Raw genomic sequence first — 26,299 nt, forward strand, 5'->3', positions numbered from 1 at the left:
CTACGGGGGGATCCTTCCTTGCCTTCTGCAGCTCTGATAGCCTCAGGTGTCCCTGGCTTTTGGTCAACTCCAATCTCTATCTCTTCTTATAAAGGCACCCGTTTTTGGATTAGGGTCTCTCAACTAACATGGACTCATCTTAACTTCATTGTATCTGCAAAGATCTTATTTCCAAATAAGGTCGCATTCACAGGTTCTGGGAGTTAGTACTTCAATGTATCTTTTTTGAGGATACAGTTTAAACTTTAACACTGGTATACAAGATAAAAACACAGGTTTCTTATGCACCAATAACAAACAATTGAAAGCATACCTGCGTGTGAACATAAGTGTCTGTGTGTATCTATGTATTTATATATTTGTATGTATCTCTCATATTAACTTCCAAATAAGTGAAACATTAGAATATATATATATATATATATATATATATATATATATATATATATAAAACAAATACATAAATAGGTATCACAGATAATGTACAACATATACTTATATGGTATGTACTTTTTTTAAGTTCATTTATTTTGAGAGAGAGAGAGAGAGAGAGAGAGAGAGAGAAAGAGAGAGGACACCAGCAGGGGAAGGTCAGAGACAGAGGGTGAGAGAATCCCGAGCAGGCTCCACACAGTCAACACAGATCCTGACACTAGGCTCAAACCCATGAACCATGAAATCATGAAATGAGCCAAGATAAAGAGTTTAACACACTTAACCAACTAAGCCACCCAGGCATCTCTGGTATGTAATTTTATTACAAAAATATATCATAGTGTCTCCATCACATTGTAGTTCCATGACCTTAGATGGTTTCAAAAATCATTCAGTTTTCTGTTTTCACAGCAGTAAAATGAGATAGTAGTAATACAGGCACCAAGGAGCAATAGTGATGATTAAATGTGTTGCATTTAGGAATGGGGACTAGCATAAAGTCAATTCATGATAATAGTATCCAGTAATTAAATTGTAAGAAACGTAAGCCCTATGTGAAGGATCATATAAAACTTTACCATGAAGCATTAAGAATAATTTATTCAATAAATATCCTATCTTGGAAAACATTCTAAAGATAAACATTTCCCTCAATAAAAGTACAGATTAATGCAAACTCAATTAAAACCCAATTTCAATTTATGGAAAAACCTTATAATGATAACCATCTGTCATTTGATGCAAACTGTGTAACAACTCTGAAGAAATTTTTGAAAAATAAAGTTAGTAAGAGAAGTATTATAAGCTATAAAAACCTGTTTTTAAAAACACTATATTAATCAAACATAATGATAATGGTGTATGAATTAGAGTTTTGTATTTAAGTCTCATTTGGATCAGCGGATGAAGAATTGTTAATTTAATATTGCTTCTGAGAATATAAATTATATATTAAGTATACTTTGAATTTATATTCAATATGAAAACAATTTTCAGATGAATATGACAGCTAACTGTATGGAAAAAAACTAACAAATCAAAGGCAAATATTTATTAAATTCTCATGGTGGAGAAAAAAATGGTGTATTAGTTTAAAAATATTTACCCAGCAATTCCAACCTCTGTAAATTTAAAAAAGGGAAAAGTACATTTGAAAAAAATATTTACTGAATATTAAGAGAAAATAACTGGAAGTGAAATAAATACTATTAACAAAGAAAAGTTTAAATAAACATAGTACATCAATACAATTGAATTATATTGAGTATTATGTAACCATTAAAATACATTTTGTGAAATAATGAGTGAATAAAACCATCTTCCTATATAATTGTAAATGAATTAATGAGTATTAAACTAATGTATTCAGTGTCCTCTTCGGTTTTGCAAGTAAATAAATGTGTTCGATAGAAATATATAAACAAATGTAATTATTTTAATGTATTATATAATAAACTATTATTTATATAATCCTAACAAAAAATAAGGGCTCGTTTTTGAAATTTAACATAAGCAATAAAACTTTGATTTATCAGTTCAAGATCTTTCAACGATACACTGACAATTCATATTTATCTCTACCTAATGCATTAGAATGGTTCTTTCTAGCAGCACTCTGCAGACAATCTGCCCCATTTTTTTAAAAGGGTAAGATTTTTCCTCCACTAAATCACAGGCTTATTATCTGACCAAATATGTTGTTTGAAATTATATAAATCTAAACATTTCTTTATAAAAGTCCAAAATTCTGTAGGAATATCTGACAAGTGTAGACAGAGCCCCTTCATCATATACCCAACATTTTACACTGTATTACACTAAAGAGCAATTTGTTTCTGTCTCTCAGGGTTGAATCATCCAAATAGAAGTCAGTTCTAAGTCAAATCCCATGAAGTCAATATCAATTACCAACTACTGATGTTCACCCAAATCCTACACACTGGCATTTACTCTTAATAATGAACAATCACTGATGAAAAATAAATATGGAAAAGTTTTCAGAATTTAACAAACTTTAAACAAATCAAAGGTTTGACAGGTAACTCATTTCCTTAATAAATTAGTGGTTTACTGTGGGAGAAAAAAATCCAAGAACAAAAGTTACATAAAATGTGATATACTTTGGGTATTAAATTAAGGAGGCATTACTAGCTGAGAAGGTATCAAAACATAAATTAACAAAATAGTATGTACATAAGAAAAATTAATAATATGCCTAACTTAAATTATTTTTAAAGATAATGTACTCTCAGATCAGGAAAAATAAAGTATGACAATACTGACACATGAAACATAATTACATTAAAAATACATGTTTTGCTTAAGCAGTTCTTGAATCAAGCCTGTAAAACGAGTCTTCGAATATTTGCTATTACCAAAATGGAAAATTTTATGGAGTATATATCAGAAGAGAAGTGAAGGTATTAATTTTTAGATATAATTGAAAAGACTATTTATTGAACTGAATTCTCAGAGAGAAATGAAAGGGGTGAGAGGAAAAAGTCTGCTATTACTTGCTGGTGACCTTAGGCAAACATTTTCAATGTCTCAGTTTCTTCATCTAAAATAACATTTCTAAGCCTTGGGATTTTGGATCAGACAGGTTTTTTTTTTTTAATTTTATTTATTTTTTTTTAATTTTAAGGGGTGTTCTATGCATTGTATGATGTTCACCAGCATCCTTGGTCTATACCCACTGGATGCCAGGATACCATTCTGTATACATCCTATTATGTGGATTTTCTATCACTATTATACAGTAATCTTCACAAACATAAAGGTCTTATTCCAAGGTATTTTCAGAGAATTAGCAAAATTAATGTGGAAAAAATAGATATACAATCAAAGTACACAATATATACACTTAGGAATACATTATCTTCATTATATTTCACTTCATATAAAATCGTAACTTGGAAAGGAGGCAAGTTTCTTAGTCTTGCGATATATATCAAATGCGTTTCTTTTCAACATTTGATATTGAAAATGATCAAAAATTTTCCTGCATTTAAAATTATCTATTAAATACAAATTGGTAGACTTATTTATTTTTCAAAGACTAAAAAATAATTACATGGGGGCTTCAGTTATTCCTTATTTGAGTGGTTTAGTTTTCTTTCTAGTATTTTGTGCTTTTACTACTATACATATAAGAATATTGTGTAATTTTTTTTCAGTTGCTAACATTTATTCATTTTGTTTAATGGTTTTCCATATTTGCTTTCTAAGTGACATTTGCTAAAATGCTATGTTATTCTCCATATCTCTCTGCAGAGCACATTTATCCTCAATTATTTTATAATTCTTTCCTGCAATTATATGGGATTCTCTTTGTTATTAGAGATTGCTTTTTGCAGTAGAAGGACATTCTTCTCACTTTTAATTATGTTGTCTCTTAGAGGCACTTCCCCCCTCCCTGCAACAGTTGGAAAACTTGTTCTCAATGTACCATATGGTTGTCACCAAATTTTTTTATTTCTTCACATTTGATTAATATTCCTGCAGTGTTATGATTAGTAAACACATTACCTTCTGTCATGTTGTAAGTTTAAATTATTGACCTCTAAGCAAACATTTATGAAATTCCTTTTATATTTTTTCTCAATATAAAATAAACGGCTCTCCTGAGGAAATGTATATTTTCCCTTGTATGTTTCCAAAAATAAAGCATTTATTTTGGAGGTGTTTTAATTTCAACATACAGCATTAACATTACTAATCTATATTAATAAAGAATTCCAGATCCAAAATAAGACAGCCCCTTCTTTCAGTAAATCTTTGGTATTCTTGCGTTTAATTGTGGTTGTATTGGTATATAGGAGTCTGATTTTCCATGTCTGAGTTAACAGTTCCTGTGACGAGGCGTACATAATGATCCTGGTTAAGCAGGGTTGAGATGTGGGTGCATCGCTTATGTGGACAAGATAGGAAAAAATACAGACGACCCATATGTCCTACATATGTAATATCATATATTATATAATGTTATAGATGTTATATATGTTGATTTTATATATATCATTCGCATACTGTAATTATGTTATTTTATTTAAAATCATAACTATCCTGAGTGAATTTATTACTAAAGAGTACCAACTCTCTCTCTCTCTCCCAGCCCCTGCCTTTTCTTTTACATGCACTCACACACGCACACACCACTGATAATTTTGAGGTCCCCCCCTTTTTTCATAATATAGGACTTCATTGTCTGATCTTTTTTACAAGTATGACTTATGTTGTAATCAGAAAACGTTACCTTACATAAATGTGTGAACATTCTGTTGCAGATAACAGAAGTTATTAACCCAAACTAGTTTAAGTTCACCTGACAATTTTTTGCTTTAGACAACAGAAAATCCACATACACAATGTGGCTTCAGAAATGGCTAGATTTAGCTTCATAAATGATGGGTCTGAACCCTGCTTCTGTGTCTTGTCCAGATTTGGGTTATGTCTCCATCTCAGAGTTAACAATTCCTGTGACAAGGCAGGCATAATGATCCTGATTAAGGGGGTTGAGTTGTAGGTGCATCTCTTATGGAGATGAGATAGGAAAAATTGCAGACGACCCAAGAACATAGAGATTAGATATAGATATAGATAGATGTAGTTACAGATATTTCTCAAAAAGAAAAAGAATGTTGAGTAGATGGAAATAGGAGATGTCTCTTCCATGTGTGGTTAAGTTTTGGTCTGAAACAAATGCATGAACTATTAATTTCCTGAGGGCAGTGTCCACTGAATAAATTGTTGAAAAGGTAAATGAATCTTTGTTAATAAAATAAATATATCCAGATGTGTTTGTCACATTAACATGCCTCCCTCATCCTCTATATGATAGGAATTCTAGCAGAGGACAATGTTGGCAAGTATCTTCTCAGATACCTTAAGGATACTCATAGGAACTTTCTATTCACTATAAGAATTGACCAAACTATCCTCATTCTGTCAGACATACCTAGTCACGCAAACGTGGTACTCAAAGGAACTGACAATAAATAGGAGAACTTTATCATACTAATGATATCTTACCACTCCTTGGAAACCAGAAAGCTCAATGTACTATGCTGTTTTGTGTTAATCATGTAGAAGTTTGACATTTTGCAGGCAAAACCATGGATCTTTCTTGCAAAGTGTTCAGAAAAAGATCAAGGTAGATTTAACAAAGGATTTAATGCCTAACACTATTTACATATTTGTTGAATAAATGAATAAATGAAGGAATATAAAATAAATTTCAATGAGCTATAATTGAGTTAGAGTGAAAGTCTTGGTTTTCTTTTTTTTTTTTTTTTCAACGTTTATTTATTTCTTGGGGGACAGAGAGAGACAGAGCATGAACGGGGGAGGGGCAGAGAGAGAGGGAGACATAGAATCGGAAACAGGCTCCAGGCTCCGAGCCGTCAGCCCAGAGCCTGACGCGGGGCTCGAACTCACGGACCGCGAGATCGTGACCTGGCTGAAGTCGGACGCTCAACCGACTGCGCCACCCAGGCGCCCCAAAAAGTCTTGGTTTTCTTAAAAAATTAAGCAGAAATCTCTTCGGTTATGATACTTCGTGAAGCTGAAATAAACATATTAATCACTTTCTAAACTAAAATGTATTAAATACTTCCTGTTTAGTAATCAGGGATTAAATAATAAAATTGAATCTTCCTGATATTTGTAGAACCGTTCTGTGCTCATTAACATAAATCCTAGAATCTGTGATTACCGTCCACAACTTACATGTAAATGTGGAAAGTGTTGGATGTTGTGCAGCTCACTCAGTTCCACATACTGTGGAGATCACCCTCCCTTAAATAAACACCTGGCTTTACCACTTTTAAAAATTCCTGTAAGTTAAATAATTTTAAGCCATTCATTTATTTTACCTGAATCTCTTTACATCAGATGCTTCGTGGGACTTTTAGTGTAAAATGTAGTGTGAACTCAAGAAAGTATTTAGAGTCCCTAAAAGAGCATACAGAATAGAACTCTGAATAACACAGGAGAAGAATTAGCCATCGTATAACTATAATTATAACATAATACACAGGATAGCACTCAATAAAATATTACAGTAATTAACTGAATCCTATATTTGTGTATACAAATGGAATCTGCACATGTTAGAAAAGCGAAGTAATTAGTATCTTCTACTTGAAACTGATTAATTCTCTTTTGAAACTGAGGGAGTTCAGAAGAGACTAAGTGTTCAATCCATTTTAAGATAAACTTCAGAATGTTTTTTTAGATTTTGGAAAGATATGTATTGCAGAGGAACTTCAAATAAATGTGACAAAGAAGGGCCAGTATTAAAAGTAGATATGAAAAAGAAAATGTGAGAAAGAAAAATCTCACTTCAGAAATATAACAATTAGATTTTAAAACAGGAATAAAGTACTGCACTGTGAATGTGTGGAAGAAAAATCGACAATCCAGAAAAATCACAGGATTAAATGGGAGGGGTAAAAAAGACCTGTCCTCCATTAACAACATCATTTAAAATTGCAAACATACATGAAATTTCAGTTAAAAATGTTAGAATTAATTTTGCAGGACAGCCAATGCTTGGGAAGGGTGGACTAACCTAAGGCATTTTAATCTATAAGTGAGGCTTTGTCCCAGATCCTGCTGGATACAGCGCTCCTGAGAAGCTAAAGACTTGACAACACTCATTAATGTTCACACAAAGATGCTGTCTAAAAAATGTAATCCATGTTGGATATGTATTTCCAGATTAGATATGAAAGATTAGATATGGGAATAAAAATATTCCCATAAATCTTTGATGTCTTAAAATTCCTTTGGTCAAAGATTTTCCTAACTTTTTGATGCTAGGTAATGTTTGCTTTTGTTGTTGTTATTTTGTTTTCTTTTGTTTTCAATTGCTAGCATTTATTTTTAAATTAATTACTAAAAGCCCTTAAACATGTCCTGAGGTTTAGACATGTCTTTAATTTTGATTTTAATTTTGATTTTTATTCTCGTTATTGCTATTAAATGCCAGAATTATATTTGCCTCATCTCTGTAATTATTGTTTTATCTCTCTAAGAAGCTTTTAAAACTCAGAGCCTTGAACCTGTTTTTTATTACAATTTAAGAGAACAATAGCTGAGGGTTTTTTTTTTTTTGGCATATTTTCCAGGTTTTAAGGACAGAGAAAATCCCTCAGAATTTAATCACATGCAGATATTTAGAAGGAGGCATGGGAGGTAATAAATTTTATATTTAATGTAATTAATTGCTTGGCTAATCCTTTGAAGTTTGAATAAAATATCTCCATAATTTAACATTAATTTCCATTTGGATAATGCAATGAATAATGTATTATGCTTTGTTAACTAGATATCTTTTAATAGGAATAAGAGTGAGCAAGAAACTAGACAAAAAGTTTTATGCATAGAATTGATTATAGAAAAATAAAAGTAACTATTACATAGAAAAATGGTATAAATAATTCAGTTAATATCATTAATAGTCTTATCTAAGAAATATCAGGGGTTTTTAAATTGTTTTTTCTGAGCTTAAATATTAACATCACATCAAATTTTATTTCTTTTTATGTCCTTTTGTAAATGCTTCAGTGTACCGCAAAAAGTAAGGCAGTATCTTCTTTTACAAAGCATAATACCTGAGACATTGTGGGAAACGTGGCTACAAAATCTGTATTAAACCAAATAAATTATAGTATTAGATATTCTCTCCTCTTGTAGTCAAAAACTTAGCTAGTAATTTTCAGGGTGCCTTATTAACTTTTAAGGGCTGAGTGGAGAGTTCTAAGATTGCTATTTGATTGGTATAGATAAGGACTGTTATTGGCAGTATTTACAATATTACAGGTTTTCCCCTTTGCAAATATGAAAGCAATCATCTATAAAGGTTATTTAGGTAAAAAAAGAGTTCGCTAAAGCAGTAGGGAACATATCTTAATATTTCTCATTTATACTGTGCTTTTCTACACTTACAGTATGATACATGCAATTTAAAACTTTTACTATCCTTGTTGGCTTTAGTGAGGCACTTTATGGGTACATGAAATAGTAACATGATTCCAAATGGTCAACTGTACAAACACTGTCATTCTAGTATTAGATGTGCCATTCTCACCCATCCTGTCATGGAAAGAAAAATATCTCCTTAGATTCTGGTTTATCCTTGCTGTGTTTCTTCCTATACAAATAAATGGTATATATTTTTTAAATTATTTTTTATTCAAAAAAAATGTAACGTTTATATTTTATTATTGAGAGACAGAGCATGAGCATGGGACAGGCAGAGAAAGAGGGAAACACAGAATCCAAAGTAGGCTCCACGCTCTGAGCTGTCAGCATAGAGCTCGACGCGGGCTCGAACCCACAAACTGTGAGATCACAGTCTGAGATGACTTCAGATGCTTAACTGACTAAGCCACCCAGGCGCCCCTTTAAATATTTTTTTTAATGTTTATCCATCCTTGAGAGAGAGAGACAGAGTGCCAGTGGGGTAGGGGCAGAAAGAGAGGGAGACACAGAATCCGAAACAGCCTCCAGGCTCTGAGCTGTCAGCACAGAACCTGACAGGGGGCTCGAACTCATAAATGGCGAGATCATGACCTGAGCAGGAGTCAGAAGCTTAACCGACTGAGCCACCCAGGCGTCCGTGTTATATATATATATATTTTAGATCTCATTTTCTATAAAGAGTGCTATACTGAAGATAGTCTTTCCGCCTCACCTTTTTTGAAAAAGGTGACTAACACATCCCTTGGGATTTCCTCCACTTTATAAATATCCGTATGTTTTCAAGTTTTTCGGGTATTTTTTCTACTTCTTTTTATATTAACACAGTAAACTTAAGATATTTTGTGTACAATTCTTTTATAAACACCACTGTAATAAACACCAGCCCCGAATCTATTGGGTATTACCCCTTTGCAGTCACATCCTCTCCTCTCTCACCCTGGCAACCACGCATCTGTTCTCCCTGACTATAGTTTTGTGATTGTGAGAATGTCGTGTCAATGACGCATATAGTTTTTAACAATTTGAAACTAGCATCTCTCATCAGTGTAATAAAAACTATCAAAACTATTTATGCATATCAAGTTTATTCACTGGTATTTCTGATTAATATTCTGGTGGGTGGATGTGCCAGGGGACACTGACCCATTCACCCACTGAAGAACATCTGTGTTATTTCCAGGTTTTGGAGATTATGAAAGAGCAGCTATAAACATTGGTGTACAAGTGATTGTGTAAACATAGGTTTTCATTATTTTAGAACAAATATATGAGTAGAATTTCTGAGAAGTACAATTAGTTCAACTATATAAAAAACTGCCACAACTGTCTAAAGTAACTACACCATTTTGCTTACCTATCATCACTTTACACCAAATCCCATTTAGTCTGCATCCTCACCCACACTTGGTGTTACTAGCATTTTTCATTTTAACTATTCTATTAGGTGTGGAATAGTATCTCATTATGGTTTTAATTTGTGTTTCCCTAATAGCTCAGAATATTGAACTTGGTTCATATGCCTAATTGCTTTCCATATGTCCTATCTGATGAAGTTTCTCAAGTCTCTGATTTTTTTTTAACTGGGTCATTTGTTTTCTTACTATTGATTTTTGAGACTTCTTTATAATATTCTGGATAAAAGTCCTTTTTCAGATATGTTATCTGCAAATATTTCCTTCTAATTTGTAGCTTGTTTGTTTTTTCATTCTGTTACTATCATTTCATCCTCTTAGTATCATTACTTTTCTACGGCATTTTAGGCATGCAGTTTATGTCTATTAAGTATAATTTGTCCATCTTTTTTTATGCATCTACATTTTTACTCGTAGTTAGAAAGCATTTCTGCACAGTCAAAGAGGAATTCACCTACATTTTCTTCAAAAACTTATTTGGTTTCATATTTTTATATTTAGAGCTCTGAACTCTAAATATTTAGCCTTGTGCAATGGTGTGAGATTTGGATCTGATTTTATCCTTGTCAAACGACCAGCCAACTATCCAAATAATATTATTTAAAAAGCCTCTTGTTTCCCAAAAGATTTGAGATGCTACCCTCATCTCATATTAAACTGTCATATATTTTTAGTGTAACTCTGAACGTTTGTTTCTCTGGTTAGCATGACTCTTCATGCATCAGAACCACGTGTTTTAATCATGTAATGTCTATGTTATAATCCAGTGTGGGTTTATTCTCTTTCAAAGATTTTCTTTTTTTTTATGGAACACGTCACAAATTTGTGTGTCATCTTTGCACAGGAGTCATGCTAATCTCTATATTATTCCAATCTAGTATATGTACTGCTGAAATGAGCACTCTAATGGTGTCCTTAATCAGTATACCTAATGCTAGTACCACAATCAATAAATATATGCTAATTTTTTCTTGCCCTATTTCCTTTCCTTATTTGTAGCACTATATTGTAAGATACACGTGACATACATCATATAAAGCATTTTATTCCAACACCATTCATACATTCCTTTTAGTCTTTAATCTAGAATTAAGTATACAAAATGTCTAATGTTAGTCCTTTTGTTGTTATTGCCCCTATTCTCTCTTGATTGGATGAAGTTCATCTTCTAACAGATTCCTCAGGAAGGGCTAATGAGTACACAATTCCTTGACCTCTTGCATATTTAATCTTTTCATGTAACCTTGATAGAAACAGTTTTTCTGTTTATGAAATTCTTTGCCCACAATTACATTTGAGTTTCCTGAAAATGTTGATCAGGATGTTTTCTTGTTTTCCATAAGTACATATGATGGAGCATGGCCAGTAGCTTGGTGGAATGTGCTATTTATTTTTTCACTTAGAGCAAAGGTAAATTGAGGATGGCCTCTTATATTTATCCTAATAGCATGAATGGATATCTATAGTTTTATTTGTTCTTATTTTTATTTTATTTTTCTGTTTTAGAGGCGTGAAGAAGACATGTTGCAAGATTTATATTTATACAACCACCATTATTATTATAATAATTCAGAAAATATGTAAATGAAATTATTTTGCTACCAAATATGGAGACAAACATAAAATTCCTAGGTCATTGTCAAATCAGTAGCTTATTTTGTGTTGTAACTTGCCGGAGATAGTGACACCACTAGCTGTTTTTGCTTATATAGCAATAAGGGCAATGCACTCCCATGTAGTTGGGCTTAATGAATGCTTATTGGCAGAATAAATACTATATGTTGCTGAAAAATTAGTCAAAGGCATAATCCTACAGTTTATTCATGTTAAAATCAATCCCGAACACCAGAAACGATGCTCAGAAAATGTTATTTTTCTTGGCTATTTAATCTTAAATGTATGCCAATAAACCTAATAGTCACTGAGAAAAGGGAATCATGGAAGCTCAATAGCTGATTTGTGTTCTTTGTTCCTTACATCCATATGGATCTTTTTTACAACAATGCACAAACCTTCATTATCCACCTAATTGCTTTGAGGCAGCCTCCCTCAAGGTGGACTATTCCAAATCTCAAATGTCCTCAAGGAATGAAAGGACCACTCAGCCTTTAAAGTAGAGCAATAACAAATTTATATCATTTTGCCCTTTCAAAGCCTTGCTAATCATTAAAGAATGAGGCTAGGATAAGCAGCATCAACATCACTTAAGAATTTATCAAAATCACAAAATTTCATGTGTCTTCTCAGACTTAACTAAATTAGAACCTGCATTTCACTAATACCCCAAGTAATTCAGATGATTATTAAAGTTTGAGAAGCACTACTTTATATGGATTGGAAAAAAAAATTTAATAAAAAAAAATACTAACAAAAGATAAGGAAGAAAAGGAAGAAATCATGGTTGTCTACAACAGAGTTGAATTTAGCCATAGTATATTTAAGCAACATCAAGAAAAAAGATGAAAAGGCTAAGACACCAGCTACAGATTCAAAAGTCAAAGCAGCTACAGATTCAAAAGTCAAAGCAGCTGAGAAAGGGACAAGTTCTTCCATATCTAGGTATCTTTTCCTAGATCTATAATCATACATTTTCTTGAGATGCTTAGGAATCTATAGAAAACATACGTTTTTCATTCTGGACCTAAAAATAGCAAACCATATGAACTTGAAAAAATTAGTTTGTCTCTCAGCATCAATTTTCTTATGTGTGAAATAAAATGGTTGGCTAACAATTATAGTTTGACAATAATGTGAATACTGTCCTTTACAACAAAGAAAAATACTGTCAACTGAGACCATATTAGAAATGATGTTCTTCCTTTCTTCCTTCATTCCTTCTTTCCCTGTGTAGGAAAAAAGTCTCAAGGGCAGGGAACATTCTATTTATTTTTTAATCTTCAGAATCAAGCATAATAATGTCTCATGGTGAGTTCCCAGATGATGTTAGTGGATCAAACTGACAGAATACAATCACCAATGTTGGAGAATTCAGGTATTTCTTGCTTAGTAGATGTCTGGTGGCCTCTCTTAGTGATAACTTTTTGCCAAGTGTTAATTCAGTTTGGAATGTAGTAAAGTTTATAACAAGGTAAGATGTAAAAGACAGATATTGTTCTGGGTTAAGACTGTTAATGTACAACTCATTCCATTAATTTTTATTTTCTTTTGAGAATATTTTATTTGTGCAAGTGTACAAATGTCTGCAATGAAAATATTTACAAAAGATATGAATTTGCCGTTATGTTACTGCCTATATGTAGACATAAATGCAAACACAATTTTATCGCTAATTAATTGGCTAACACTTGACAATAATAAAAATAAACATTAGTAAATTAAATCATTAAATAAATAAAAATATAAATATTTCAGATGCTCATTATTGACCTCTCTACAAATATTTGTTAGTATAGATTATTTTTTCCAAATGTTTATTTATTTTTGAGAGAGACAGCATGCAAGCAGGAGAGGGGCATGGAGAAGGGGACTGAGGATCCAAAGTCGGCTCTGCACTGACAGCAGTGAGCCTGATGTGGGGCATGAACTCATGAACCGTGAGATCATGACCTGAGCTGAAGTCTGATGCTCAACCAACTGAGCCACCCAGGTGCCCCAATACAGATTATTTCTAACACCTGGACTAGCTGAATGTATAGTACGTATCTTTGGACCTGTAGTCATACTGGAAGTTTTGTACTGATACACATCAAAGCACCAAACTATTCTAACTTATATGTGCATGCATCTGTATTGACATTTCAGGATTATCTGTAAAATGCCTAATTTTATTCCAATATTGATACAGATACTAACACATAAAGATTTAATACAATGAGCTGTAAGGTAATCAAATGAAATAACCTAGAATCACTAATTATCCTTTTGTGGTAGTTGGCTTGATCTCCATCTACTTCTTAATATCCTGAAAATGGGTAAAAATATGGAAGCACCTTCATTTAATCTTAAAAAATATCACATTTCATTTTCAACATAAAAATAAGGCACTCAGAGTAAAGGGACAATTTGTTAGTTTTATTACTGGGAAAAAAAGAGGAAAGTACTAAAATAAACTTTTTCTCCAACTTTGCAATTCATACCAATGTGTCTAGTAGTATCATTGAATTCTGATGGCCTCAAACAGACATAACCATAAATGCTAATTAGGAAAAAAGAAGAAAGTTAGGATGCTTCATTAATAATTAGAATGTGCTCTTACTATATAACCAGAATCAGAGTTCAAAAATAATTCATATTTTAATTAACTTCTTAAATATTTGCATGCAAGTCCAGTACAACTTGATCTTCAAAGACATACTGCATCAGTATTCTCTAAATATTACTGTGGAGAGTTTTAATAAGTTTATGGTTATTATAAGGCTGGAAGTTATAGTTAATTACTTTTTCTCTCTTGCAACCTATTAATAGTCTTCATGAAAATAAATTAGTCCTTTCCATATGCATGCATTATCACCAAGCCCAGCGATTTACTGATTACAAGTATAGAATGGAAAGGATAAGAACTGAAGCTCACATTTAGAGAAACAAACCTTGCTCCTACTCCACTTCCCACCTCTTAGGACTGAATCTTCTACCAGGTTAAACAATTAAAACTTTTAGGGGATTTTTTGTTTTGTTTTATTCTCATTTGAATGATCACAAATGGGGATACTAACAGTACCAGATTTAAATGTTACATTTTAGCAATATTTATTTTAATTTTCTGCTATATTTTTGTAAACCATTTATGATTTCACCAAAATTCAAAATGCATTTCTCCTTGCTCTTAGATTTTCACCATAACCACAACGCTATTTGTTTCTTTTGACTGTTTAATCATTTCACTTTCTCTTGCCTAACTTAATGTGCGTGTGTGGACATGTTTACATGTTGGTGCTTAAACAACAAAATAATCAAAAGATCAAGATCAGGATAGTTTCTCAAACTATTGCTCATCTTAACTTAAAAAGTTATGGACAAGCTTCCCATCCCCCAATGTGTTGAAGAGATGTGAAGAAAAACATTTGCAAAGGCAATTAAGAGTCTAGATGTAATTAGAACAACACAATCATTCTCATGAAATATATGAAAAGAAGCAGATAAAAGAAAATGGATCATTTTTTGTTGTTCTTTTTAAAAAAATATGTCTCAACAAAGCAAACAAAAACATTGATTTGAAAAGATATATGCACCCTTATGTTTTATTGCAGAATTATTTATAATAGACAAGATATGGAAGTGTCCATCAATAGATGAATGGATAAATAAAATGTGGAATATTGCTCAACCATTAAAAAAGAATGAGATCTTGCCATTTGCAACAACATGGATAGGCCTAGAGGGTATCATGCTAAGTGAAATCAGTAAGAAAGACAAATGTCATAGGATTAAATTTATATGTAGAATATAAAAAGCAAAACAAACAATTAAACAAAGAATGGTCTCTTAAATATAAACAGTAAATTGGTGGCTACCAGGGAAGTGGTGGGTAGAGGGATGGGCAAAATAGATAAAGGGGATTAAGAGGTGAAAAATCTTCCAGTTATATAATAAATATGTCACAAAGATGAAAAGGAAAGCACAGGGAATATAATCAATAATATTGCAATAATACTGTATGGTGACAGATGGTGACTATTCTTACTCTGGTGAGCATTGTGTAATATATAGAATTGTTGAATTATATGTTGTAAACCTGAAGCTAATATCATATTGTATGTTATTTATACTGAAAAAAGAATACAATCCAGGCCGTGGTGGTATAATGTAGCTCAAATTTTTATTCATTTGAGCCTGAACCAAGGTTCAGGAAAATTTGTAAGCTCCTGCTTCAATGAATGGAATTCACGGAATAAACTTGGGAGTTAAATCTAGATCTTTGCTGAAGGAAAGTTATGTACTAAAAGACCAAGAAGCTAAATCTTACAACAAGGAGACTGTCCTTTTTAAGGGTGGTAATACAGGCCTGATTTTGTATGGCATATAGCCTTCATTAAGTAAATCCACATGAAGAACCCTGGATCAGCTAATTCATAGAGAAAATGTATTAGAGATATAGTACCTATAATAGACAAGTAGATCCTCATGGCTGATAAAAAATATGATTTAATTTATATAGTTACCTTTTCACTTTAGCCAATTCATCACATATTATGTTTCAAATTTATAAAGTGCAGCAACATTCATTTACACCCATGTGCGCACACACACACACACACACACACACACACACACACCACGTTAGGCTGCACATGGGTTCTCTTTCCAGTCATTACCTAATCATTTAGGGACCTTGGAAACATTGGGTTCAAGAGATTCTGTAATTCTTTTCTAGGTTTTCTCATTTATTTAAATAAAGCCTCAGTGATGAACATATTTATATGCAGAAGTTCCCCCTTGTCTTTCTAGATTTATTCTGGAAATATAAATTTCAATGTTATTGGCATATATATGGCAACTGAAGTCAGCAAGTTTATGTTATTCTTATTTTCATGTTTATGGCATTGGTTTATGTGTACCTTAAATTCACAGATAAACTCCACTTAGCCACAAAACATAATACTCCCATTGGATATTCCATTAGCAGCAGCCCATTTTATCCAAGTTAATTTTTACCCTGGGATTAAACATTAAATTCATAGCATAGAGCAAGGCCTTCTAAGCTTGGGGTGACACTTGACTGTGGCATTTCGGGAGTGTTTTGTATGAAAACAATACATGGAACAATTAAAGGTATAAATATGCTGTCTTTATCAAGCCATGGATGCTGACTGAGGAATGAAGTGAAGGGAAATCTATTCTTTCTCTTTATGGTGACTATAAATTTGTAAATTTGGAGTGGATAAAATATCCTCAAAATTTTAAATTAAATATATGCAATATAAATATTAAGATTCATGGATTTTTCTTCAATGAAGCACATAAACAAAGTTAACAGATGGGGTGACAGCTTGGACTTTGATATTTACAACATCTACAACTGACAAGGGATTAGCATCAGGAATTTAGAAGGAACTTTTGCAAAACAACTAGAGACAGGAAAAACAATAGGAAATTGAGCAAAGAATATGAATACGCCAAGAAGTTACAGTAGAAAATTCAGATTAAATTAAAACTAAACTAATACATTCAAACCAATGGAAATTCAGATTAATACAATAATGAGGCAACATTTTAAGATGATATGCTTAGCAAAAACTAAAAGATAATACTAATGTAAGAGATCTGGGAAAATTCAGTGGCTCATGGCAGAACTGTAAACTGGCTATATTCTAAAAAGAAAAACATTGTGGAACTTCATGAAATTAAGTAGCATATATTAACATCCCAGAAATTCAGTACTGGGCATTTTTCACCAGAGAATCTCCCATTGATGTATAAAGGAACATGAATATGCTCATTTTCATGGTGGGAGAACTTACATGTAGGAAAATCTAGATATCTATTTTTAGGGGGAAAAATAAGTAGGATTCATTGGATATATGCCTCAAAAGAGGCATACAGGGACACGTGGGTGGCTCAGTCAGTTAAGCATGGACAATGAATACTGGCTCAGGTGATGATCCTACGGTTCATGAGTTTGAGCCCCGCAACCAGCTCGGCACTGATAGCACAGAGCCTGCTTGGGGATTGTCTTTGTCTTTGTCTCTCTCTCTCTCTGTCTCTGGCCCTCCCCCACTCACTCTCTCTCTCTCTCTCTCTCTGAAAATAAATAAATAAGCTTAAAAAAAAGCAGCATACTAGAAACAGAAACAGAAACTAGAACATATTTTAAACTTCTGATGTTAATTCTATTCTTTAACATTATAGTAGAAACCCTATTTTTTTTGTTTTTTTCTTGTTCTTTGATTTATTCATCTTCACCCTAATAATGCTGAATTGCTTTGTTATATTTGACTGTCATTTTCATAACTTTGTTTTATATTGTCTTTGTATTTGTCTTTATTTTTATGTTCCCTCTCTTAAAATATGGCTAATTTTAATACATTTCTCATGTTTTTAATCATCAAAATAATCAATGTTAAGTGTAGATTTATAATGTAATTTAATTTATATTTCCTTTTTACCTTCTTTCTTTTTTTACATTTTTAAAACATTTTTTCTATGCTTCTATTTGTTCTTTTCTGCATATTTTGAATTGATTATTATTCATCTTTTTCCTCTACTAGGTTATAAGTTATATGCCCTATTTCTATCAAATGTGTTGTTGAAATTTTAAAATGTGTATTCATTCAACTGGGTTCACAGATGATTACTAACATTCCTCTCCTCCTGAAAAATAGAATAATCTTAAATGGTCCTGTGAACTAACTATGCTTCTTCTTATCCTGTGTTGAGTTACTCTCATTTGCTTTTTTAATTCCTCAGAGAGAATTATCATAGTGTTTTACAGCTGTGGATATTTAATCCATGTTTACAGCTTTTTCTTACTATCTGTCTTGCATCTTGAATTATTTTAGGTATCACTTTACACTTTCCTCTTCCTTGAGGACATACTGTAGAATATATATATATATATATATATATATGTATATATATGTGTGTGTGTGTATATATATATGTATGTATATATATACACACACACACACATATATATACACACACACACACATATATGTGTGTGTGTGTGTGTATATATATATATGTATGTATATATGCACACACACACATATATATACATATATATACATATATATATACACACACACACACATATATACATATATACATACATACATACACATATACATATATGTATATATATTCTACATATATACATGCATATATATGTATATGCATGTATATATTAGTTTTTAGGCTGCATTCTACTCTTGAACACAAATAATACTTTCTTGTCTAAAAAAGGGTAAATCTGCAGTAAGTTCTGTAGGTATTTTGAAGCTATTACTCCATTCTGTTGTCTTTATATACTTACTGTTAAAACATATCTTGTTTTAACAAGTGAATCCCCCATATGTAATATCTTCTTTCTCCATATGTAATCTCTTCTTTCTCTGATTATTTTTAAGATATTATTAAGTTTTTGGCACACTTAATTATCTGCACATTATATGTAGTTTGTTATGGACTAATTATATTTATCTTTGTTGGAATAAGCAGTAACATCAGTATCTGAAAAGTCATAGAGAATAAAATCAATATGGTCATCTTAAAACATTCAGAAGAAGCATATTAAATAAAAATGCAACGACTACTTATGATTTTAAAAACAAAAGTAATAACCCTAGGAAGAGAGAAAAACATCCTCAATCTGATAAACAGCATTTTGGAAAAATATATAAAAAGAAACACAAAACTACAGCTAACATCATTGTTAATGGTGAAAGACTGCATGCTTTTCCTCTAATAATGAGAAAAAGACAAAGATATGCACTAAAAATGACTATTTAACATTGTTCTACAGATTACAATAAGTCCAAAGGACAAGGGAATGGAATAAATAAATCAAAGCATGCACTTTGGATATACAAAAATTGTACATTTACAAATAGAAATTTTATTTACAAAAGGAAAAATGGAATCGAAAGTATGAATGAAGGGAAAATAAGATAATATAAAAAACAGAGAGAAACTTTACATTGACCAAGGATTGTAGAGAAGTTAACTCCATATAAGCTAGCTATCAAGCATATGAAAATGTCCTCATATCATTAGTCATGAAGGGAATGCAGATTAAAATTACATTTTGAGGGGCGCCTGGGTGACTCAGTCGGTTGAGCGTACAACTTCGGCTGAGGTCATAAACTCACAGCTCGTGAGTTCGAGCCCCACGCTGGGCTCTGTGCTGACGGCTCAGAGGCTGGATCCTGTTTCGGGTTCTGTGTCTCCCTCTCTCTCTGCCCCTTACCCACTCACATTCTGTCTATGTCTCTCTCAAAAAATAAACATTAAACACAATTTTTAATTACATTTTGAAACAGTTACAAACATACTATAATTAATAAATAGTTAAAATTATACTATCAAATGCTGACAAATATGAAGTCATTGGAACTTACAGACTCTTGGTGTGGATGTACAATTTTACAAGCCTATGAAAGCAATTTATTAGTTTCTTATAAATTGACACACACAACACAGCAATTCCTTCCAAGAGAAACAAAAACATAAAATGCTCTTTATCCTTAATAGCCAGAAACTAAAACATCTCAAATTCACATGAACAATGTAATTACACATGAATATGTAAACAAACATATGTGTGTGTGTGCGCGCGCGTGTGTGTGCGTGTGTGTGTGTGTGTGTGTGTGTGTGTGTGCTGGCATGTGAATAGTCTTGATGCTCCCAACTACCTGGCTACAGCCAGGTCAATGATCCTATTCAATCATAAGTTCCTTCCTCGGCAATTTAAACCCAGGTGCAGAGGCCCTTCATAAGCGAGGCAGTGAGAATTTTGGGGCACACATCTGGTTTAAACATAGCAATAAGAAAAACCTGATTTTTAAATATCTTTTTTTTTAATTTTGTTTTTTAACGTTTATTTTTGAGACAGAGAGAGACAGAGCACGAATGGGGGAGGGGCAGAGAGAGGGAGACACAGAATCTGAAACAGGCTCCAGGCTCTGAGCCGTCAGCCCAGAGCCCGACGCGGGGCTCGAACTCATGGACCGCGAGATCGTGACCTGAGCCGAAGTCGGCCGATTAACCGACTGAGCCACCCAGGCGCCCCAGAAAAACCTGATTTTTAATAAACATGGACTATAAAAGCAAGCATCTACTAGCTCTGCTGAATGAAAAAAATAATAAGTAGGGGTGCCTGGGTGGCTCAGTCGGTTAAGCGTCCGACTTCGGCTCAGGTCATGATCTCGCGGTCCTTGAGTTCGAGCCCCGCGTCGGGCTCTGGGCTGACGGCTCAGAGCCTGGAGCCTGCTTCCAATTCTGTATCTCCCTCTCTCTCTGCCCCTCCCCCATTCATGCTCTGTCTCTCTCTGTTTCAAAAATAAATAAAAAACATTAAAAAAATTTAAAAAAAATAATAAGTAATTTGGATTTTAATAGAGATACAGTAGTAAATTATTAATAGAAAATAAATATCAATAGATTATTAAAATACACTGATGACAAAAAAGCTTTTTCATGAAAAGCTCTCTTATGAATAATTTTATTATAGAAACAGTAATTACATAGATTTTTAAATTAATGTGAAGTTAATTTATGTGATTATGAATCATAGTTAATGTAACTATGGAAGTAATTTAGGCTATAGTTTCTGAATCTTTAGGTTTAGCAAATTGACTGAGCTAAACATTGGAGACTCATAACCACACTGGAGCAGGATTCTCCCACATAATGGAAGATAAAATAGAAAATAAAAACAAATATATGACATTTAAAGAAATCCTCAATAACACAGAGCCAAACACTCTGCAAGATTCAGTGACTATTTTCATATCCAGTTAAGCAACTAACGAGACACAGTTAATAGTTCACATAGACACCCAAATATTTTTGAAATTGACGAGAAAAATAAAAAGTAACTCAATTACTAAAATGAAACTACTGAGGTAAGATGAATGTATCATGTGTTACATGAATATGAGCACTAGAAAGAAGGCTAAAACATGGATCTTTTTAAATATATAAAATGTATACAATCTAAATAGGAGTGGGATTCAAATGAGTTGGCAACAGAAAGAAGATAAGAGGGGCAAGGGATTCGACAGCCAGAACTTGAAGGTTTTCCAGACTTATATAGGACAATTTTGAAACCCCAGCTATTACACCTGTGGGAGCACCTAAGTATAAAATACTCTAAATAAATATAGTCAAAAGAGTAAGAGATTGAAGTGATCCAATCAATCCTCAGATGATTATCAGAAGACCAATAATCCTCAGATCCACAAGGAGGTCAAAGTGGGAAGGGGGACTTCATTTCACTGAAGGCATATTACTCAGAGATAGCTACATACAGTAAAAGGAGAATGTGAATGGGGAATAGTGGCAAGAGATTTAGGAAAACTCAGCTGTTCCCCTTTTAGTAGCACCTGCATGGTAAGGGTTATGTGACATTATCTTAGATAAGGAGTAAGGGCTTCAAGACCCAGCACGGAAAATGGAATAATACCTGCTCATCACCTCTATCACTTTACTTGGCCCCTAAATGAGCTTGACTACAACAGTGAATAATGAACATCAAGGTATTAGATTTTTCTTCCCCTTGTTGAACCCAAGTATTTTATAAATGTTCCATTAACCAGCATGAAGGATTACAGATGAAAACACAAAAGAAAAAAAAAAAGTCTAAAGATAGAAAAGTGAGGCAGTAGGAGGATCCTGTGGCTGCACGCACTTGCTGCGAAGGTAGAGGCAGAGTACAAAGATAGCACCTGCCAGTACCTCCATCCAGGCGAGAGTCCCAAGAGGCCCCTGCTCCTCTGGGAGAAGCTTTAAGATTGGCAAAAGATCTCTTTCAAATGCTGCTTTTGTGCTAGGTCCGAAGTAAATCTGAGTACAAATACTTTAAGAGCAGAAACTCAGTTCCCAATGGCCCTGTGAGTGAGATCCATTGGTTTTCAAAGCCAGACAGTTTGGGGGCTTGACTTTCTGGAAGAGTCCCAAGGCTGGGATGCCTGATGTGGGGCATAAACCCCTGGACCCTTAGGAAGAAGCTCCATATTTGTGAGACCCTCCTGATTATGGCTTGCTGCACCTGGGATGAGGTTTTCTGTGAGACTATGCCTCTGCCTCTCCTAACCATCTTGATGTGACTCATCTTTTGTTGAGGAAAGGCTGTTCAAATAGTTTTGAGATCTTTTCCAGAGATAACTGCTCCATATGTACCTAAAGATTTGGTATAGCTGTAGGAGGAAGTGGGTTCAGGATTTTCCTATACCGCCATCTTTTTAAAAAAAAAAATTAATGTTTTTATTTATTTTTGAGACAGAGAGAGACAGAGCATGAGCAGGGGAGGGGCAGACAGAGAGGGAGACACAGAATCTGAAGCAGGCTCCAGGCTCTGAGCTGTCAGCACAGAGCCCGACGTGGGGCTCAAACTCACAGACTGTGAGATCATGACCTGAGCTGAAGTTGGATGCTTAACCGACTGAGCCACTCAGGCACCCAGTATGCCACCATCTTTTAACTGCCTCCATATCCTTTCTGTGATGGCAATAGTGCAGAAAGCAGACAGTCTTTCCCAGTCTAATTGGACAGAATTCCATAAACAGAACTCAGTTAAAAATAACCCATCATGAAATACTTTATATTGATACTTATTCAGTGCTGAGAACTCTAGTCACCTATTGGAAATACATTGGTAACAAGGTATACACAATCCTTCTATTTAGGGAGTTAAATATTCTAAAAGGCATATAGGCATTACATAAAAAATACCCCAAAATATTTAAGTAACAATTTTAGTAGGGGATACAGAGAAATACAGGATACTGAAAAACTATAGATGATAAAGATATTTTCCAGGGAGACAGCATTGGTCAATCTAATTTTTAATCCTACAACCCATATTCTAGTCACATTTCAATTACTTACAAGAGGTGAATTATGGCTAGTCAGTAGTATCAGAACATTTTATACTTTATACACTTTAACTGTATTTATGTAACACAGAATGAATTGGAAGAAGCAAGTATGTGGTAAACTTTATCTGTATCCTGTCCAACTGGGTAATTTAGCTCCATAACAAGTGTATTGAAACTAATGGGCAATTAGCAAATATTTCCTTTATTTCATGTAAACCTAGGAAAAATAGCAGGAAAATTACTAAAATCCTTCTTTTAAGAGAAATAGTAATTCCCTACTTGGGAACCAACAGTATAATATATGTTAAATTAATATAATTTAAATAAAAAAATTGAAACCAACAAAAAATAAAATAAAAATGCAGATAAAAAAATTCCATACTTAGTATATCATATTTTTTTCAGATTTCTGTATGACTTAGAAGTATTTCATAAACACAACAATTTATTCACTTTTTAAAGCTGAAGAATCACAAGCAGAAATTTTCAGTGTACCACATGTTACCATCTGCATTTTAAGTGAAAATTTGAAACAATTTTAATATTGTATACCATGGTCCTGATTTATCCTTATTATTTATCTTATAATGTAAAACATACTAGTAAATACAAATTCTTGGTGACAAATATTTCTCTTTCTCTAAGTAAAATTTAGGATGGATTAACTAAATGATTTTCCTCAACATTCTATTACTTCCTCTATTAATGTTTTTTTATGTGTAGAAAGTGCTTTTAATTATGGTATATATACAGCAAGAGTACAAAGTAGACCCATAATGAGGAAATGACAACCTTGCCAACAGAGACTAAAATCTCCTAATACTAAGTTCCAAACTCCATTCTTTTTTTAATTATTTTTAATGTTTATTTATTTTTTAGAGAGAGACAGAGCACGAGTGGGGGAGGGGCAGAGAGAGAGGAAGGCACAGAATCTGAAGCAGGCCCCAGGCTTTGAGCTGTTAGCACAGAGCCTGATGTGGGTCTCAAACTCACAAACCATGAGATCATGACCTGAGCTGAAGTCAGACACTTAACCAACTGAGCGACCCAGGCACCCCCAAACTCCATTCTTTACAGATCTCCTATTTTAAAGAAATGATAAAACATTATTCTTTCATGTTTTTTCTTTAAAAAGATATGTGATTTAAATTTATTGTTTAAGGAGATATTTTAGTTGCTACTTAGGCTAAATATCCATATATATCAGGTACATCACATATATATATATATATATATATATATATATATATATGCTAATTGTATTATATATATATACACACATATATATGTGCTAATTATACCAATAGCACAAACACACAATACATTTATAGACTCCATATGTATAGAAACCTGGATTTGTAAATAATAAATGTATTTGATAGAGAACTTACAGAATAGGCAGAATTTATTCTGTAGGTGTCTTTGTTTCTTCTTGTGGTTTTCAGTTGACCTATGAATACATAAGGAAATAATTCAGACCAAGCAAATAAAAGGGTACAATAGCTTTGATTGATAGTAACACATATAGAGAGCCTCATTATAAATATATATGGTGATATTATCTCTGCTTGTACATTAGCCCAAATAAACTTTGGTATCCCTTTGGAAATAAGTAACACAAACTTTCTAGAAATACATTTTCAAAAACAAGACACATGAGAAATTACAGTAGCTATAATGTAAAGCAGTTTACTTGAAACATAACTGTATATATAACTCTAATGTATTTATAAATTTCAAATATTATATACATTATTTTACTAGTCTTTACAGAGACATTAATAAGAAGGAAGAGATTTGTTCTTATCTATATAGCTAGTAAAGCAGTTGCTTCCTGAATAAAGATTTGTTCTTTTCCACTACCACGTTTTATAGAACAGTTTGAAAATACTCATGGTGCCATGCCAATTATGTAAAAATCTCTATAGAAGTAAATCACCCCATTAATTTATGTCATTAATGAAAGTAAATTATAAATAATGGCATACAGACATTTTATTTCTCTAATTCAGTGAGGTTTACTGAATACATACACACATCATGAACCTAATTTTTTAAAATTTTTTATGTTTATTTATTTTTGAGAGACAGACAGACTGCGAGCAGGAGAGGAGCAGAAAGAGAGGGAGACACAGAATCCGAAGCAGGCTCCAGGCTCTGAGCTATCAGCACAGAACCTGATGTGGGGCTTAAACTCATGAACTGTGAGATCACAACCTGAGCTGAAGTTGGATGTTTAACCCACTGAGCCACCCAGGTGCCCCATCAACAACCTAATTAAGATGAAGAACACTTCCATCGCTCCAGAGAATTCCTTCATGTGACCAATACCCCTTGGAAGTCGATGTTATTATTTCAGTCACCAGAAATCAGTTTTAAAATTTGTTACAAAATTTAATATAAATGACACAATACATTGTATATTAATATGCATCTGATTTCTCTTAATAAACTAAGGTTTTTGAGACTAATCATTGTTTTTGCATATTTTGGTATGTTTCTTTTAAACTGTTGAGTAGGATTCCACCATATAAATCTAGAAAAAATTTATCTCCCCATTCGTTAGTTGATGGATATTTGGGTTGTTTCCACTTGTAGGTTATTAAAACCAACCTATAATGCATATTCGTTTAACGTTTTATTAATTCTACTTAATTTGTCTTTAATTTTTTACTATATTATGCTTTTTAAGTTAGAAATTTAGAAAATGGATTTTTTAATGTTTTTAATTTATTTCTTCTTTTATTTATTTTGACAGAAAAATAGTGATCGTATGAGCAGGGCAAAGGCACAAAGGGTGAGGAGAGAGAGAGAATCTCAAGAATCCTGATAGCACAGAGCCTGACAGGAGGCTGGATCTCACGAACCATGATATCATGAACTGGGCCAAAATCAGGAGTCAGAAGTTTCACCAACTTAGCCACCCAGTCGCTCCCAATTTTTTTTTTTTTAATAGAAGCACTTATACTA

The 26,299-nt window shown here is 32.9% G+C and overlaps 1 long non-coding RNA gene and 1 other non-coding gene across 2 annotated transcripts in view; both read right to left on the minus strand.

Annotated features, from left to right (window-relative positions):
• Nucleotides 1–26,299, minus strand: part of LOC122490742 — a 123,058-nt gene that overhangs the window by 82,728 nt on the left and 14,031 nt on the right. Inside the window, exon 3 of the long non-coding RNA XR_006299255.1 lies at nucleotides 24,721–24,779. This is a non-coding gene — a long non-coding RNA (uncharacterized LOC122490742). The remainder of the gene's footprint in view (nucleotides 1–24,720; nucleotides 24,780–26,299) is intronic.
• On the minus strand, nucleotides 10,633–10,735 carry LOC122496592. The gene has a single exon (XR_006300872.1). It is a non-coding gene; the product is annotated as a U6 spliceosomal RNA (small nuclear RNA).

The sequence above is a fragment of the Prionailurus bengalensis genome, chromosome A1, assembly GCF_016509475.1.
Source record: "Prionailurus bengalensis isolate Pbe53 chromosome A1, Fcat_Pben_1.1_paternal_pri, whole genome shotgun sequence".
In the NCBI taxonomy this organism is placed as follows: domain Eukaryota; kingdom Metazoa; phylum Chordata; class Mammalia; order Carnivora; family Felidae; genus Prionailurus; species Prionailurus bengalensis.